The sequence below is a fragment of the Mus caroli genome, unplaced genomic scaffold (assembly GCF_978045245.1).
Source record: "Mus caroli unplaced genomic scaffold, Mus_caroli_1 scaffold_15, whole genome shotgun sequence".
NCBI classification, from domain to species: Eukaryota; Metazoa; Chordata; class Mammalia; order Rodentia; family Muridae; genus Mus; species Mus caroli.
The window spans coordinates 73,429,169-73,449,176 of NW_028227270.1; the positions used below are offsets into that span (position 1 = coordinate 73,429,169).

Genomic DNA, 20,008 nt, shown 5'->3' on the forward strand with positions numbered 1-20,008 from the left:
AACATGCAACCAACACATGCTTTGCTGTCTACTCAGTGTGGGCAAAGGAGAAATTATGGCATTGGAGACTGTCAGCTCTCTCACTGCTGCTTCTCAAATGTTGTATTCTTCAAGAGTTATCTGTGAAATAGAAGTGTACCAATATTTACCTAATAATAAAGAGAGAGTACTAAATCACATAAAATACAGAGAAAGTATGACCCAGTGTAAGTGCCTTATGGCCTCATCTGCTCCTGTTCTCTCCGTGTGTGTGCGTGCAGAAGTGCCTTAGTACTGAGTACTCTAGAGCACCAGAGTGAACATGATAGTGGTACAGGTGTGGTTGAGGAGACCCAAGCTTAAAAGAAGAAAAGAGGGATTTCATTTCTCCATAACTCAGACCTCCTTTCATCTTCCTCTGAGTGTTATTTTGAAGGTCAAGCTCTTAAGCATTGAGAACCATCATGGGATAATACCCCACTATCCACAAAGGAAAGTAGACTGCACCCCTTCCCCAACCCAACACCCCCCCTCCCTGGAAAACACACATTCCAGAGAAGAGGAACAGAAGTCTGGCAGGGTTTTACACTTCCCTCTTCCTCTTCTAAGGCTCCGAATGTCTCTCCCTTGCTGAGAAACACTTGCCCTTGGCCCTCCTTCACTCTCCATCTTTCTGTGAGTTACACTTGACCTAGGCTCAGAACTTCTCAAACTTCTCAAGTTCCCTGTCTCTAAATCATAGAAACTCCTGCAGATCTTCAGTTTCTTTTGTCAATAATGCTACCTTTGGCTGTAGCAAGTATCTGATTTTTTTTTCCCCACCACGGTAAATCTGAAAATGTCTTAAAAGAGAGAAAGTTAAAGGATGATAGATAAAGGGAAGTCATTTTAGGTAAAATAAGGACAACTGTTTCCCCCATATTATTCGCATCTTAATTTCAGAGGCATGTAGGTATGTTGACCTTACCCTCAACCTATTCAGATTCAGTCAGCATCCCTGAGATGGATAGATGATTTTGAATGACTCAAGTGGAGCAATTTAACCATCCCTCCAGGTTATGGTCAGAGGGAAGAGTGCTATCGATAAAGGTTAAAGAGCTGTTCCATGGTTTGGTTTGGTTTGGTTTGGTTTGGTTTGGTTTGGTTTTTAAATTGAGGGAGGCCACTACCCAAGCCATACATACATTCTCTCTGCGCTAAACAATCCAAAGCCCAAGATCCTGCCACAAGTCCTACAGAAACACATGAAGCCCTGACAACATCTTCATTTAGACCTATAAGACTCATGTTGGTCTCCAAGTCAACAGATATGTTTGTGTTGTTAGTAGGATACCAAATAGCATGGGGATGGATCAAGATGAGTAAAGGGGTCATTACCCAAGAGAGTGCAGCTATCTCCAGATGCCCTCGTTAGGATAGCCTCCCCCCACACTGGGGAGGAGTCTTTGTGAAGCCATGGATTATGACCTATCTCATAACAACCTTATTTCTTCTTCAAGACCACAATCTTCAATAAGATCTACTTTTCCTCCTTTACAATATATCTCTATGCATACATAAGACTATAAAAATGTAAAGAGCAGAGTTGTCATAGGCAGCACTTGTATACCTTTAAATCTTCATTACGGTCATTAGCTACTGACCCTTCCCAACTGCAGGCTGCATGGAGGATACATTGCTATGTATTAGTGATATGGGAAATTGATCAGTTAAATTTTACCTCACAGGAATATTTATTTGATTTATTGAGTAGATCAAATTTTCTGAGCACTTTTTTAAGGATGAACTGATAAGTAAAGACATCCTTAAAATAAATGCTAACCCTTGTCTATTTCATGCTCTACAGTGGTGCTTGGCTTTCCTAGTTATAGATCCTGGAAAGCATGAAATTCCCAAAGTAGACACCTGGGGAACAAAGTCCTCATAACCTTCTTCCCAGAAACAGCAAAAGGCGTTTTACAATTCCAATGGAACCACAAAGGGCCTCAGACAGCCAAAGCAACAAGCACAAGACTGTAAGACTTAACATTCCAGATTTAAAGACAGGCTGCAGAATTATAACAATAAAAAACATAAAGGTATTTTGTCCTGGCACAAAAACACACATGTACTCCAAAAGAACAAAAGAGAAGACCCAGTTATGAGCACACATAACTGCAGCCCTCTGATAACTTGACAAAGATGTCAACAACACACACTGAAGAAAAAGGGAGCATCTTCAAGAGATAATGCTTGGAGAACTGGATGTCTACATGGAGAAGAATCAGAAGAGACCCATATCTATCGACCTGCACAATAATTAGCTCCAAATACATTTTTTAAACCTTGCCGCAGACCCTCTGGGCCCCTTTGTCTGCATGGAACGGGTCTCTAGTTGCAGGTGGGCAAAGCGTCAGATGAATGACAAACAGATGCACACAGGAGAGGTCGTGTGGAATCTGAATGTATTTGTCAAGTCAAGCATCAGACTTTTTATATAGAAGACAATAAGTTGGGTGACATACCCGCAAGGTACAAATGAGGTAGCCGGATGCTAAATGACTCTTACACAGAACAGAGGAATGAAAACGCAAAGACTGGAAGGAACTGGGCAATAAAATTACTGAGACAAAGTCAGCCCTATCTAAGGTCAGCTATAGTCTTAGAAGCCAGGTGTGAGGTCTTTTCACTCCTAGGGCAAGGGCTTTCACACCCAAGTAATGGTTCTAACTAGGGAGTTCCGTTCTAGCTAACCATCTCATGAATAATGCAATACTCTAAAACCATAGCCCAATCTACTTCCTAAACCATTGTAAATTCCTGTATATGGGTGCGACTTGGCTTTTATTCTAAGTGATAGTGTAATACCAGAGGCTATTCTGAATGTCACTGTCTAGCTCAAGGATGTTCTAGGACGGTTGGAACACTGGTGGAAGGCTTTAGCTATGTCAGAATTCAATCTTAAAAGGCACTTATAATAGGGTAATACTAAACGAGAGCACGTGGATCCATACACTAGACTAACGCGGGAATGGAAAATTAATGTATGGGTTAGAGAGAACGCCAGACTCCAGGAGCAAGTTTCTGTGAAACTCTTTTGCTTCATGAATAGCTTTTAAGCCTCTCGGCTGGTCAAACTGACTCGACCAGAGAGTGTGGCAAAACCTCACAATGTGAAACTTGAAATGCAGAAACTACTAATAGTGCTTTTGAAGATATAGATATAAGAAGGGAACCTTCTGAATAGAACTCTATTTGCCCAGGAATTAAGGCAGCAAATGACAAGTGAGACCTTCTGTACAGCAAAGGAAAGTGTGAAACAAAAGCCCAGAATTAGAATAATTGATATATATGTGTATGTGTGTGTATATATATATATATATATATATATATATATGTATATATATATACATACATACATACATACAGTATTTGAACAGAGAAAGAAGAAATTAAAAATGGCCAAGAAACATCTTTAAAAGCATTTAATAGCCTTAGCAAATAGAAAAATGTAAATAAAAACCAGTTTGAGATCTCATCTCACCCAAACAGAATGGCCAAGATCAAGAAAGCAATTGATGACAAATGCTGTCGAGGATCTGGGGAGAGCAGAAACTTCCTCACTGTTGGTCAGGTTGCAAAATGGTGTGCTCTGTGTTAACTATGGGAAAATCTTACAAAGACCCAACAGAAAAATCACAGGATCCAGGACCAGGGAAGGCTAGCAGGAAGCCGTTCTCTTAAGTGCTTGTTAGTGAGGACCATAAAATTTATTTGCAATCAACCACACAAATGTTAAAATGTACTGAGGGTGGAGCTCAGTTGGTAGGGTTCTTGTCTACCACACACAAAAACCGAGGTTTGAGTGCCAGCACATAAAACAAGAGTGTTGGCATAGTTCTATAATCAGAGCACTGAGGAGGAAAGAGGAATGTCAGAAGTTCAAGGTCACCCTGGACTCCTGAGCAAGTGGGAGGGCAGCCTGGGCTACATGAGCTCCTGTTGAAAAATAAAGAAACAAAGAAGAACAAAACCAAATCTATACACAACCATTCCCAAATATTAAGTTATTCAGAGGATGGGATAAATTTTCAGTTAAGGACAACAATACATTTCTATAAAGACTGATGAGAAATAACTTAAGGGAGCAGACACCTAAGTTGTCTTCATGCACTTGTATGATTTTAAGCATTCTTTCATTCCAGTCTTTAAATATATGCAAGTTTCTGTGCCACGGAATCGCACTCAGGATCAGATTATATGAGTGAAAAGACCCACTGGTGTGTCTGGTACACACACCAGCAAAAGATCTCTGATCCAGTCAGTCATTTGTTCAAAACCTACGTGGCCTTTGCAGATGCAGCCGCATAATCCATGAACATAACGATTCTAGGCATCTTAGAATCGCTGACTTTCAAATTCTGACAGTTGCAAACGGAGTTGCCAAAACGCTTCAACAGAGCAATTATAAGCTGGCTCCCTCTTGTCTCGTGCATGAGTTTTAGATGTTTCATAACTAACTCCGAGGAAAAGAAAAAGACAATCTAGCAATATCAGCATTTTCGAGCACATTAGGATGTGAGCAGCTGAATGACAGTCCCTCCTAGAGGAGAGATTCTCACTCGCAGAACCTGACCTGACAACCATCGGCCCTCGTTCTGCAAATTAGGAACAAGTCTCCAGTGCCTTTTCTGACAACATTTGCTGATGTTAGAGTTCTGATGGAAACATTCAAGTCCAATGCAATTTTACCACTAATTCTTTTTTATGATTTAAAAAAAACAAAACAAAACAAAATGTGTTGTTTTTTTTTAATTTTATGTGCGTGGGTATTTTGTCTGTGTGTATGTCTGTGTACCTGCATGCCTGATGCCTCCAGAGGTCAGAAAAGGGAATCCCATTTCCCTGGAGTTACAAATGCTTGTGAGCTACCACATGGGTAAGAAAAACTGAGTCCCCTGGAAGAGCTGTATGTACTCATATAACTGCTGAGCTGACTCCCCAAACCCTCACCATTGGTCTTGAAGAATTGTCTCTTTAGTTCTGTCCTCCAATCCATGATAAAGGAGTGTGTGTGTGTGTGTGTGTGTGTGTATGTGGATGCATGTGTGTGCATGTGTGTGGTATGTGTGTGTGTCTGGGTCTGAGTCTGGGTCTGGGTCTATTTGTGGGTATGTGACTGTGTGTGCATGCATGTGTCTGTGTCTGTATCTGTTTTTATGTATGTGTCTGTGTGTGCATATATGTGTGTCTCTGTGTGTCTGTGTTTGTGTGTATGTGTCTGTAAATACATATATTTTCATGCACGTGTATGCTGTTGCTTCCCAAGATCCAAGAAAACCTGTTTAGACAGATGAGAATAACTGAATTTTAAAAACTTTACCAATAATTCTTAATCCAGGACAAAATATGGAATTGTCTAGGTGTCTTTGAACAAATATCTATAAACTGAATTGCCCTGCTCAGCTTTGATTGATGATAGGTTACAGATTATATTGGAATTTTAAAAGGTTTCCTAGGTGATTTGAATGAGTTGCCAACATTGCCCCCGTTATCAGCTAGGCAAAGTCTTGATTGTACATCAGTTTTAAGAATGCTAACCTCCTGTGTATGTGCAGGATCTATTAAATAAGGAGGGAGGTGAAAGCCAAGCTTCAACCTGTTTTAAGTCTCCCAAGTGTGTGCTACCGAGGTTGGAAAGCACTATCCATGCTGTACCAGGGATGCAATGGCAGTGATGATGTACATTAAGCATCAAATGACCCATCCTGCGGCCTCATATTTCAACCTCTGCAACTGGGACTCATATTAGACGGCTCATCTTACTTTCACATATGGAATTAACAAAATTAATTTCATGTTCCCTCACATCAGCTTTATCATGATGAATACCTTGTCTGCTCAGAGAACTGCCTCTCCTGCTTCTCACACATTTGCTTTGACAGTATCTGGAGAACCAATAGTCTACTTTGAACAAAACGAAACAAAACAAAACAAAACAAAACAAAACAACAACAACCACAAAACCCCCACCATTCCACAGGGGTACATTTTATGTAAGAGTTGACCCTGGGCAAGGCATAATTTTGTGAGCATCCAGGTTCTTCTTTTCCTTTTGCTAGAGATTGAGGATCACTGATATGAGATAGCTTGTTATAGGGATTGGGAGCCACAGGTGCTTTATGTAAACCTCATTCCTTCATGCTCACCACCCTTCAACATCTGCCAATCTCCAGCGAGCTCTGTAATATTACAGCAGAGTGTGTTGTCCTCATTGCTGGTGTCATGATCATCTGTTCTAAAACCCAGTTGTAGTCAGAGACATCTCCATGGCCTGTAATCATTGTACCCTTTGTCCATTAAGTCGAATATGTCTTGCTGAATAGCAAGGGAAGCAATGGGCCGGATGTAGCGAGCAGTTTGGCGTGGTAACAATTAGTCCTCCTGAGTCCTCCTGCAAATCTGTTTCAGAGTAAGATCCTCAGAGACTAGAGTTGGACGGAGTCACCAATAGACACGAACTCAAATCTATATTCTTTCTATGGCTCTGGCGAAACCGCACTGTGTAGAAATAGATAAGCTCTGACCACCTCAGCCTATGTCCAAGAGATTTACTACATTCTCCTCAGCATCCTCACAGTGCTTCCAAATTCAGCATCATTCTCTTTTATCCTGCTGTTGTTTATCTCTTTGTGAGAATCCAGCTTTTAAGAAACTAATAGCAGCATGGAAATACTTTATGACAAAGAAATGATAGAGCTTCATTGAGTTAGGGATGGTTACTCATACCCAAAACCTCAACATTTAGCAGCCTGGGGCAGGAGGATCAAAATTTCAAGGTCATCTACAGTGAATTTAGATGAGCCTGGGCTATAGAAGACTCTGTCCCAGCATAAAACAATTGCATCACCATGATTAAGTGATGCTTGCACATTTTCTTCTAATTTCACTTCTGCATGTGGCTGTGAATGGCTCGTGTGATCTTCTGACATTGCCTGCAAGCACAGTGAATCCCTTGAATTTCTCTTCATGTTAACATTTTATTAATAGGAATTGATTCTCAGTGACATTACCTCAGCACTTTTGCCAAATAAGGTCTTTTTTAAATTGGAAAGCTCCGTGTAGAATAAATGGATTATACTGTGCAGGTGGAAAGGGAGTGGAAAAATTAGTCTTTAAGTAATCTGTGCACACACATGCCTGTGAGCACGCACATACTCCAGTTATCTCGGTCCATCTATGACTCAGAGAGCCACAATAAAGAAGCAGCTCACTGTCCCTTCCTTTTCTTTATAGGCATAGGGGCCATCATGAATGGCAGCCCTGGTCCACAGGCATTGTTCTTTCACCTCCATTACAAGGGACATAGAATGTCAAATGCTAGAGTCTGGATCTCGCTTGTATCACTCTAATTGGGGACACGATTATGAAAATAGGATGGGTAAGGTCCACAGAGTCCATGACCCTTTGACCTGGCTAGCATCCATTGTGGCAACCATGTACCTTCTTGTACATGGTAACAAGAGAGATGGGGTTTCTGTAATGCCTCTCTTTTTGATCTTGGAGATATAGATATATACATATATACACACACATATATATACACATATATAGAGACAGAGAAGTCTAAAGACATCAATAGCATATTTTCTCACCTTAAATATATATATATATACACATATGTGTGTATATGTATATGTGTGTATATGTATATATGTGTGTGTATGTGTATATATGTATATATACATATGTATATATGTGTATGTGTGTATATATGTATATATGTGTGTATATATGTGTATGTATATGTATATATATATATATATACATATACATGTACATACACACACATATATATAAGCTGAGAAAATATGCTATTGATGTCTTTAGGCTTCTCTATTCCTAAACGACTATTTAGTCTTATTTTTCTTGGTGGTGGTGGTGCTGCTGCTGGAGATTTAAGCAAAGGTATCATTAAAATCATTAATATATGTCAGGCAAGTGCTTTCCAACTGGACTATATTCTCATCTGATGGAAGCCTAGCTTTAAAATATCATTCACTCCCAGAGAGAATGGAAGCCAGGTACTGAGCCCAAAGCTACAATCCTTGAATAACTATGCTCATAGATCTAAAGCTGTCATTTAAAAGAATGATCCAAAAAAGCTCAGGCTCCTGAACCTCATGAGTTAATGTCTCTAAATGTCATGTCATGCACTTGTTAAGCAGAGACTCTCAGGCTCCTTATTTCTGACTCAGGAGATATGAGTTCAGGCTTGGGACAAGAGGCTATATTAATTTCCTTTTCACTTGGACAAAGTACTCAATGAGAAGCAGCAAAAGGGTTTATTTTGAAGCTTGAGGGTCCACCATGATGAGAAACCAGTGGTTCTCAACCTTACTATTGCTCAACCCTTTACTACTTACTGTTCCTCATGTGGGGTGACCCCCAACCATAAAAAGTTATTTCTGTTGCTACTTCATAACTGTAATTTTGTTACCATTATGAATCATAGTGTAAACATCTGATATTTCTGATGGTCTTGGGAGACCCCTGTAAAAGCGTCATTCAACACCCCCAAGCGGTCGCTACCCACAGGTTGAGGACCATGGGCATAAACAAAAGCAGTGAGGAATGCTGGCATTCAACTGTTTTCTCCTATGCAGAGTCCTGAACCCCAGCCTAAGGGATGTCTATAATCAGGGTAAGTCTTCCCTCCCTCAGTTAAAGTTAAAGCAACAGTTGGCATGTCTACTAGGTGATTTCAAATCTAGCTAAGTTGACAGTCAAGAATAACCATTGCAGGAGTTGATATATCTCATTGCACATAGTCTTAAGATATATTTGTTCTTTACCTGTAGCTTATTTTGGGTACCAAGTTACCCCGAGAGTCGCCTAAAGCCACCTGGGCTGTGAAAGGTGCTGAAGACCAGGCTGATGTGAATGGCTTACTCTGCCACCTAAAGCCAGCAGATTCATGCTGCCACTTAGGGCCATGTCCTGGGTCCATAGTTCTGCCACAGGCAAGGGTCTGTGTTGATGTCTACAGCCTATGTTACCAACAAAGGCCATGCAAATATCCCTGGCTGTGCTGCCACCTGAATCTATGTTGATGTCCATGGGTGCTGCTGTGGGCCATGTAAGTGTTCTGCATTGCCAACCTGGGGCCACAGTAGTGTTTGTGGTCAGAGCTGCCTCTGAGGGCCTTGTCTGGGTCCAGGGTCTTACGGAAGCCTGGGGCTGAGTTTGTGAAATGTATTGTCACCAGAAACAATGTGGAGACCCATGATCTATGTTCCCACTGACTATAAAGAGCAAGAAAACCTACTTTTACAGAGATCTCAATGATGGAAGACACTTAGTTGAGAAAAAGGAATGGGAGGCTTCTGCAACAATCCCTACCTCCAGTCCTAACCCCACCCCAAAAGTAGCAGCTTAACCAGAAAGCCACCAAAGAGAACTAACTCTTAAAATGTATGAAAAGGATGTGGTAGTTAGTTCTCTACAATTGATGGTTTCTGGTGGGGGTGCGGGAGGGCTATGTCTCAGTTTTATTTAAGGGGCAGGCCACCAAGAGTTTGACTATATCCCAGTGAGTATATAACATAAGTTGGACTTGCTATTTTATGCTTGTTTGGGGTTTTGAAGTTTTTATTTCTATTTTAATTTTTATTTTCTTTTGGGAGGATCACAAAGGTGGCGGGTAGACATGAAAAGACTGAGAAATGAGTGTGACTAGGGGTGCATAATGTGAAATTCCCAAAAAACTCAGTAAAGGTATCATGTTGAACAAAAAGAAAAGAAAATGATGGAGAAGCAGAGAAAAATCATATGTACAAACAGAAAAGAGGCAGCAGTGTGCTTTTAGAGATACCTAGATGAACGGACTAGAAGGAAATAAAGAAAGAAGGGAACCATGAGAAATAAAGCGAGTGTGCCAGACTCATGAAGCTCCTCTACTCTGGAGCAAACGAAGAATGGGAGGCCTCTTAGGGATGATACAAAATATCCTTAAAAGCAAATAATGAGTATCTCCCTAAAGGAAGGAGAGTGCTCTGGGTTTAGGGGCTGGGAGAGTCAATATTTTAAAGATACCTAGTCCTTTTAAATAAATCCATATTTCAAATCATAGAAAAACAACCTGTGTGAATCTTCGTGGCATTTCTTTGTCCTGTTCTAAAACTTGTATAGAAATGTTAAGGTTAAAAGAAGAGCCCCTGTGATCTGAAAAAGAAGCCACGGGATTAGGCCCCTTCGTGACAGGATGTACTATAAAGCTACAGTGACTCAGATGGAGTTGTAGGGCAAAGTTGTCAAAACAGATTGATATAATAAAACAGAAATGAATGGAACAGAATAAGGAGTGACTCACAGGTAATTTCCCTTTTAGATAAATTCCCTGGGAGCCCAACAACTGCCATCTTCACCATCTTAAAAATCTATCCAACGGGAATGAGCTCATAGTCACTCATAAAATCAAGTTAAATTGTTTACAGAATCTCTCTTTAAATAGTCTAAAACTCTAACATTCAGTTGTCAACCAGTGGCAGACCCGATTAATTGATTGTGGTATATAGCCATAATCGCATTTCATACATTTCATAGTATAATTAACAATAAACAAACCACTACTATATGTAAAAAATAAACAGGGATTTCATAGTTGAGTAAAAAGAGTCAGACATACTGCCTTCCCTTTATACCAAGTACAAGAACGGAAAAGAAGAAGGGGCATGCGCAAGAGTCTGTGAAACTGAACATGGACAGGGTCTTCAGAACACTCTTTTCATGTGTGGTGGTTATACCAGGGAGCTTGCGTTTTGAAGATCCATCCACTGAGCTCCCTGTAAGCATGCACACACCTTGATAGAGAAGAAACCATGGTATAATGAAAGTCCTAGTAATTAAATCAACATGCAGGAAAACTGCCTTTGGCTTGGATGGGAAATGGCTTTTGCTAGCCTTACATTTAAAAAGAAGCCTTTTTATTTTTTCCTTGCTGGACTTCATTTCTCCTTAGATGGTTTTCAATAACAAATATTGAAGTGGTTTGCCTTGAAAAAGAGAGATTATAGACCAGGGTAGGAGATAGATGATGCGGGTATAATTGTGTGGAAAGAGAGACAAGAGGCCAGCTAGAAGTAATGGCTCAGAGATAGAAATCACAGGAATTGAAGTTTAATTATCTATAGGATGAGGGAAAGGGGAGATAAAAGTGACTCCAAAGTTTCTAGCTTGATAGATCTAAATGATTATACGAGGGGCATACTGGGTCATTTTTTTTCAGGAAGTTTAGTTTGAGTTATTAGATAGTTGTTGGTTTTTATGCTATCTAAAATACAGATCTGGAATCTGGTAAGAAGTCTAACATTAGAGGCATGAGTTTGAGTCCCTTCAAATGCATGTGTAAAGCCCCAAGAATACAAAATAATTCCAATCTGGGGGAATTGTATGATATGAAGAGGTATTATAATTACAGACGGACACCAGGGCCACGAATTAAGGAGAGTCTAAATAACAAACCCACATGTCATGTATCTCACCTGCTTTTAACATATATGTTCATTCAATTAGCATAAGTAATTATCACACTTTCTGTCCTTCGATATCTACTTCCTAAGTATGAAAATTATTGTTAGAAGTATTATAAACAATACCCGTTGCTTGTGTTTCACAAACTAAGTTTGTCACTCATATCCAAAACCAGGAAACAATATTATATGAAATCTCTTATGATGGAAATTGTATCAGAGATCCTTTACAGTATAATAAAAGATGTTAACTTATGTTCACAACTTCACATGGGAATATCATTAGTGTAGAACAAATATAATAATCTCTTAGAAAACAAACATTTTTAGGCAAAGTATGATTATTAATGAATATTTACAGATTTGTATAAGATGGTTAGTAAACAGTTAAGTAATTTTTGCTGTTGTTGTTAGTAAAATACAGTTTTTTTCCCCAACATCTAATGGTCCATTCTCATTACCTGGAGACCATGATACAATCCTCTAACTCTAAAAATAATCCCCAGTATAGAAAAACTCGTTCTGCTTCCTCTTATGTGGAACCCCTTATTCAGCAAACTATTTCCAAGTCTAGTATCCTACTACAACCCCTGTTTTACTGTATCTTAGTTTGGGGATGGTAAGAGCTACCAAGCATCTACTGGGCAGCCCTTGTGTTCATATGGCATGACATTGATTGACATGGACCAGGGATGTGCAACTGGCAGACAGACACAGCAGAGAACAGAAACTCACATGACTTCACTCACCTTTGTGACTTTCTCCAGGATGGCTGGAAGTCTGGGTCCAACTGGAGCTGTCAACTGGAGCTTAGGAGAGGAACCTCTCAAACACTGCAGCTTTGGAATAATCATACTTCCTGATGCTCTAGGTTCCTGGAGACTGAAGGCAGGAAATAGATACAGCTTCCCTCTTAGACTCTGAATCTAGAAACATATACGCTATCAATTTTGGACTAATCACTTTGACTATTTTGGAAAAGTCTCAGATTCAAGGGGAAGAATAACAAAGAATTTGGAGATCTGTTTAATCCATTTCACAAACAAATAAATGAGATGCGTCCTCACTTGTTAATGTTTGAATGTGTCAGTCCAGATTCCAGAAACTGAAATAAAGCAAATCTGAATATGGACAAGCTTCATAAAGTAAATGAAGGCTTCAAAAGATAGATCATTATATCTACATCGAGACCTACCAAGGCACAAAAATGGGAAGTTGAGACATACAGAGGTGATTTGGAATTCTGATATATGGTATTAAATACATAGAAACAGAAAAACTTGTCATTGTTTTGGATGCTTTGATTTACTAAATATAAATAAGAAACTTGTGCTTAACACAGTGTTATCCTGGGACTGAGGAGTCAGATCAGACATTAAAGCACTTGTCATGATGTAAGAAGACTGACAGAGTGCAGAGACTCATGGAAATGCCAGGTGGCCAAGGCAGCCTGCCTGGAATTCCAACCTCAGACGGTGGAACCACACAGGTGGTCCCAGCTGAGTACAGAGACTAGACTACTGTAGTTAGAGAGCTCTGGATCTGCTTAGGAGACCCTGCCTCAAAGAATAAAAGATGAAGGAGGAGGCATCACCCCAAGTTGATGTCAACCTTGGGTCATCGTAGAGAGACCCACACATATGTATGTCCACATGTTTAAGACTATGCATACACACACTACCCACACACATTCTTGGGAGTTCTTCTCTAATAACCACTGAAAATAATATTTATTCAAATTTTTCCACATGATTTCTGCATATTTGTTTTTGATGTTTAAGCGTTAAAGAAACTTATGACCAATATGTTCCTTGTGGATATCATCTCTTATTTTGGACACTTTATTGATTTTTAATCAATTAATCTTCAAAGAGAATCTTTGAAATCAGCATTCACATCCTTGTTTTATAGGTAAGGAGATGCATGTTCAAAAGTACCATAAATATGTGGTACACTATATAAATCTATATGATATATATACACATATATATGCTAAGATATTTAGAAGCTCTTTGTAAATATATGTATATTTATATGTATATACAATACATTTTCATAAAGTATAACATAAAGTATATATGAGTATTTGTAGTTTATATAATATAATAAATTATAAATATTTTATTATATATAGAATATCCTTACATGCTACATGCTTACTGTAATATAATATATATTCTATAATAATAATTGGGTATACATATATCAAGTATCTGCTATCCTTCTGTTTCTTATATTGGGACAAAGGCACTTTGTTAACCTCTAGGATGTATTACCACTCTAGACAGTATAAGATCCTAAAATACGTTTCCAAATCAGCATACTCTTGTGAATATGTTAGGTAAGCCAACTGATTATGTGTTTTAGAACAACCCAAATTCAGTGAATGGGAATAATGACAGGCACTTTTGCTGTAGATAGAACAGATAACATACTTCCAATCTGGGGTTTCAAAAGAAGCCTATGCCATAAACATCCGATGAATGTCAGTCCTCCTTTTTCTTCACATGATCAGTTATAGTGAGTGACCTGACAAAAGCTAAGAGCGTCACCTTGATGTGAGTTGAAGAGTCAAGATCAATGCTGGGTTGAGGCACAGGTCAGGCTTTCAGTTCTCTTGACAACACCCTAGGAAGCCATGATACAATGACCTTGATTAGCATTTATCTGCTTTTGGTAGAGATATTCATGCAAAACCTTCATTCACATTGCTCTTGAAAAGAAATCACCCATCCAGGAGCATGGGTCCTAGGTTGAGAGATGCCTCTACGCATTATGTGACCATACCATGCTATATTCCACTTAAAGCCAGATTACTATGTGACAACTCCACTTGCTTTTCTCTGCAGATATTCACATTTATGAAGAATCTATGACATTTCTTGGGAAGTCCAAAATAGAAAGTAGGTTAAAAGTTGCCTTAAGCTAGTACTTTAATAGTATACAATATGTAGATAAGATCAACCCCAAGGGATGGCAATAGTTACTATCGACAGTAAAGCTAGTGAGAGAAGCCAGCTCAGTCAAGCGAAGTCTGGAGAACAGCATCCCAAATAGAACACGGAGAACCAGCAAAGCCTGTGGGAGATGGAGTCAGGTATAAAGCTGGCATGGCGGTTAATCTGGCACCATAGGAACTAGAAGTTAATTCAATTTTTCTTCAATTCTAGTCCCAAGAGAGTATCTGATCTTATAGAACATCTTCTAAAAGTGTCAGAAAAGAAGGGAGATAGAAAGGGTGGATCACATGCTCATGCTTGCCTTGTGGTCATGTAAACATTGTAAAGAATCGTAAGACATGAAAAGCTCACTTAGTGATGTGTTTGCATATAATGAACCAGATGGTAGATATACATACATAGCCACATATGAAGATCTTGCCGAGCCGGGCGTGGTGGCGCATGCCTTTAATCCCAGCACTCGGGAGGCAGAGGCAGGCGGATTTCTGAGTTCGAGGCCAGCCTGGTCTACAAAGTGAGTGCCAGGACAGCCAGGGCTACACAGAGAAACCCTGTCTCGAAAAACCAAAAAAAAAAAAAAAAAAAAAAGAAGATCTTGCCGTAGAATTGAAGCAAACATTCAATTGAAAGTAAACTTGTTCCTCAGACATGCCTACCAGATTTAGAGAAAAACTTACCACATAACTATAGTAATCCTGCCAGAATGGCATTGCCAAAGGGGTAGATAAATGGATTGTTTATCCACATAAGTGTAATCATCTGATCTTTGGCAAAAGAGTAAAAACCATAATGCCGGAGAGAACAGTGTTTTCAACTGCACTGAGAGAGGTGTGGGTTAGACGCAGACTTTAACCTTTTAGAAATACTCTAAGAAGATAATATAGAAGAAAAATTTATAGCCTTGGATTTGATGACATCTTTTTAGATGTGACAGCACAGCCAAACTCCCTGAAAGGCACGAGTAATCAGGACCTGGCTCATTCTAAGAGGTTCTGCTCTGCAAAGGGTACCATCAAAAACATGCTCCCAAGACTGGCATCCAAACAGAGGATATCCACAAATAGCAAACAAAGTGTGGGAAGAGGCTCTGAATCATAGGTCATAGAGGGATACAAATAAAGATGGTGATAAGATGCTGTTGACACACTATTAGATTGGCCTAAACCAAAAACAATGGATCAGATGCTAGCAAGGGTATGGAGAAATGAGACTGTTGTTCACTCTTGGTGGCAATGTGAAATGAGATTGCCATTCCACATGGCAAGGTAGTGGTTTCCCATAGAACTTATTCTATGATACAGCAATTTCACCCTGTGGTACTTGTACAAAGAAATTGAAAACTTTTGTCTATATGAAAGAATCTACATGTGAACACTTATAGCAGCCTCCTTCATAATTGCTAAAGCACAGAAGCCACCAAGACATCTTTAAATAGATCACTGGGTAAATAATTATGATACATCTGGACAATGGAATGTTATTCAGTGCTGAAGGAAATGGGCTACTAACCCCCCCCCCCCCCGAAAAGACCCGGAGGAAACTTAAATGCCCTAATTGACAGAAGCAAAACTGAAAAGGTCACACTGCAGATTCATTACTCTGTCTTATTAGAAAAAGAAAAACCGAAGACAATAAAATAAGCCTCTTGCTGGGGTTTAGAAAAAGGAGAAAATTCATAGACAGAACAAAAAAGAAATCTGAGAACAATGAAACAACTCTGTGAGAAACAATGACAATGGCTGTATTAGTCAAAATGTATAGACGATACAACCCCAAGAATTAACCCAAATACGAACTATAAGGGACACACAGTAACAAGGTGTCAGTGCGCGCACCTCATTCATAAAATGCAGCATGCTGCTAGAGAAAGTTGATAGAAAGAGGGTGTGCCTGTGTGTAAACAGAGATATAGGATACAGCTTTACTCTTTCTTTCAATGATGCTACAAACCTTAAACTTAGCACTCTCTAAAGAAAAAGAAAACTTGATGACAGACAAGGGGATATGAGTCAGATATCAACAAACTTCACCCCAACTGAATCCCATCTTGACACAACACAGCAACAAGAAAGCTAAGTTTCTATTATGAAGTATAAACTCTTCTAACCATTCATTTAAAATCCCATCAGAACCTACAAATAATTGTTCAATATTATTCCTCTTTGTACCTTACCACTTAATCAAAATATTTTTTAAAAAAATACTTCTTCACTTATTGGCTTATTCAAGTCTGCACATTTGTCCCAGAGACTAGAGTCTCAGTAAGTAATGAATAAAAGACAAAGAATATCATTTCCCTGTAGAGCCTACATTCTTCATCATCGGGGTGAATGAGGGATGACAAGGAGCCAACAGCAATTTATTATTGATTTTAAAGTCTCCCCATGTAGAATAACAGGAATGACAGAAAGGGTTATGAAAAGCTTCTTTCAACATCAAATAATGACACCACATCTCCCAGACATCCTTTTGTTGCCCAGTGTGGCAGAAGCATCATTTGAGACCCACCTTTAGAATGCCAATCATGCTGTGGCCCTCCACAGATCTACTGCACTGGGAAAGGATCTGTACTTCACCACACAGAATGTGGCGGCAACAGATCATGCCGAGGGTTGTTGCTAAGGGGCTGCTCTCCATAAATTAAGTATCCAATATTAACCCTAGTTTCAAAAGACAAGGGATCTCTCTCTCTCTCTCTCTCTCTCTCTCTCTCTCTCTCTCTCTCTCTCTCTCTCTCTTTCTCTCTCTCTCTCTCTGTCATCTGCATAAAATGGAGAAGGACTCCCTGATGGTTGGGTACTGGTCACCCCATGCCTTATATACACACCAGCCATACTGTGATGTTAAGTAATATCTGGTTTATCTTTTCGATTTTATACTTTCTTCTCCCCTTATCCCTTCCTGTTTTCTACAGTGATATTTATTCTTTCTGATATGCCTCCATTTCTTTCATGAGGATACAAGGAAAGGATCAAAGGTATCAGGTTGTCCCCACTTTTAAAAGTACACAACTCATAGGCACTTCTTCCCTATCACCAGGCAAAGACTAGAGGCACTGTTTATAGAGGGGTGTGCCTCAACCTCACATCCCCACACCCCTTTCCCCCTTCTAATTCATATCAAGCCCCCTGACTCCCTCTCAAATTCATTACCTCTTCTTTGTTATTGTGACATTATCTTACATGTATGTGTGTGTGTGTATACATATATAGATGCATACAAGTAAAAATGTACACATACTGCTAAGTCCTTTTAGCATTGCTCTTACATATATGTGCTTAGGGCTTATAACCTATCAGCTGAATTACTGCTGGAAAAGACCCATTCTTCCTCTATAGGAAGTCTTTAATTGCCTATAGCACTTCAGCTAGGGATAGGAACCCTGTAGGATTCCCCCCATTCACACTGGTACACCAGTTGGTGATGCTAGTATGCAGGACATGTTTAGATAATCATTTCATGGGTGCAGCTTTCCTATTGCATATAGAAGGCATTATCTTGCCGCAGTATCCTGGTCCTCTGGCTCTTACCATCTTTCCACACCCTCTTCTGTGATGTTCCCTGAGCCTTACGTGCAGGAGTTGTGTTGTAGTTATATTATCAGAGCTGGGCACCTCATGGGCTACATTCCCTACATTTTTGAACAGAGATGGATATGGACACCATTACAGAAATCCGCCATCTTTGTTACCTCCCTCTTGCTGTTTGTAATATTTGCAGTCACTTTCGAATACATGTAGTCCTTGGCTGGTTTTCAAAGAGCTGGAAGATCCTCTGAGTTCCTGATGGCAACATAACTGAGATAAATTTCTTCTGTTCCCACGTGCAAGTGATCATAAAAGGAATGGAAAAAGCAAGCATTTAAGAGACTATTTTCACAAAAATGTGAATGCCTGTACCCTTCAATTTCAAACTGAAGGTAAGCAGCCTGGTATATACACTTCTCAGAGGTGGGAGGTTAGACTTTCACTCCATGGAAGCAATATACCACTGTGCAAATAGGATTCTAAAACAAGAAGACAGCATAGACAACCTGTTCTGTCCTAGCTTGAAGCTGTATAGAATAATGGGGGAAATTAACATATAAGCAGAGTTACCATTTAAGAAACCATTGCAGAATTTCCCTAGTATAGCTAGTCCCTTCCTCTACTTCTGGTAGAACTAAATGCTTAAAAAAAATTCCATAGTAGACTTTTGACTGTGGCTTTTCAGTTTATTTACCTCAACCCATCATCTCAACTTCAAAATAGGAAATGAATGCTTAAGAACCAAACCAAGAAGCTGGGGAGAAGACCAAAGTAAACAGGTTCCTCCCAGCGCTGACCTTGACAATTGGCCTGGGCTGGTACCAGTCACTGCGGCTGGAGTTCTCCTGTGAGAAAGGCAGATGCTTTCTTCCTTCCGCCCTTGGGATCTGCTCTCTGACCTGATTTAAGCTGCAAGGCATACACACCTAGAGAGAGGGTTGAAAAAACAGATATCTGGGGGATGGAGTGCCAGGACATAGTACCCACAGAAGAACAAATTCCTCTTTCAGCGGGCTGCCCTGCGTGTGCGCAGGTCACAGTCAGGCTTTCTCATTAAAATGAAAATGCCTGCTCACCTTGCTTTCTGGTTTGCATGACTTCTTTCTCCAGGAAATCTTTAGAGGCAGAAAATAGGTGTGCACAATGGAGAACATCTTGCATTGTTAGATTGTTTTAAGTCATTAGACAGTTCAACTAATGACTAATCAGTTATTGGTAAAACAAACCAGAAGTGAGAGAGACATTTTCCCTTACTGATCTGTGATCAGTTAGCTAGGGAAGACTTTTATTAGCCAAAACCACGAGACCTCTGTCTCCTACATATCTTTTAGCTTCAAAGTCTAGAAAGTCAGCAGTTGTCTGTCAGGAAGTTGCCCACAGTGCAGGAGGCACAAAACACCAATTTATCAAATACCTATCCATGCCTTGCCATAACCTTATTCTGGCTGCTGCCCAACCTGAGCTCTGCAAGGGCCAGCCTGCCAGCCCTGAGGAGGAGATGCTCAGAGGTTGACGGCCGATGAGCTCCCCCTAGAGGCCAATGATGCTTCGGAGCAATGAGGGCACCATGGCAGGTTGCCAGGAAACCAACTCCTTGGAGCCAGGGCAGAAAAACACAGGAGCAGAGGTTCCCCTGTCAGCGCATTGTTTGGTTAGAGGATTTCATCTCTCTGGAGGGCATAGCTGAGTGCAGATCCCGTCTAAAACCAAGGAGAAGCGGGACTCTATTAGTCCCAGCGGGGGAGCTTCTTTTATCATCATCATCATCATCATCATCATCATCATCATCTCTATGCTTCTTGGGGGCCACCTCCTTCCCTTGCTTTGCTTACACTCCTGGTATTTATTTTCCATAGCAGCTCTTGCAAAGGCAAGGCAGAGCTGGAGGGGAGCCCTGTGTTCAGGAAAGTAGATGGCTGAGCTCCAGCAGTCAGCATAGCAATGTGTATTTGGTTCCCGCGCCTTCATACCTACAGAACTCCTTTTCCTTTGAACGATCTCGGCCTTGTTTTTTTTTTTATCCCCCCTCAGC

General features: G+C 40.0%; 1 long non-coding RNA gene across 1 annotated transcript in view; it reads right to left on the reverse strand.

Annotated features, from left to right (window-relative positions):
- LOC147001011 (uncharacterized) overlaps positions 1-18,898 on the reverse strand; it is a 37,873-nt gene extending 18,975 nt beyond the window's left edge. Inside the window, exons 1-4 of the long non-coding RNA XR_015045340.1 lie at positions 18,774-18,898; positions 18,141-18,259; positions 14,042-14,117; positions 12,239-12,371 (exon numbers count right to left, since the gene is read on the reverse strand). This is a non-coding gene — a long non-coding RNA (uncharacterized LOC147001011). The remainder of the gene's footprint in view (positions 1-12,238; positions 12,372-14,041; positions 14,118-18,140; positions 18,260-18,773) is intronic.
- Between the last annotated feature and the right edge of the window lie 1,110 nt (positions 18,899-20,008).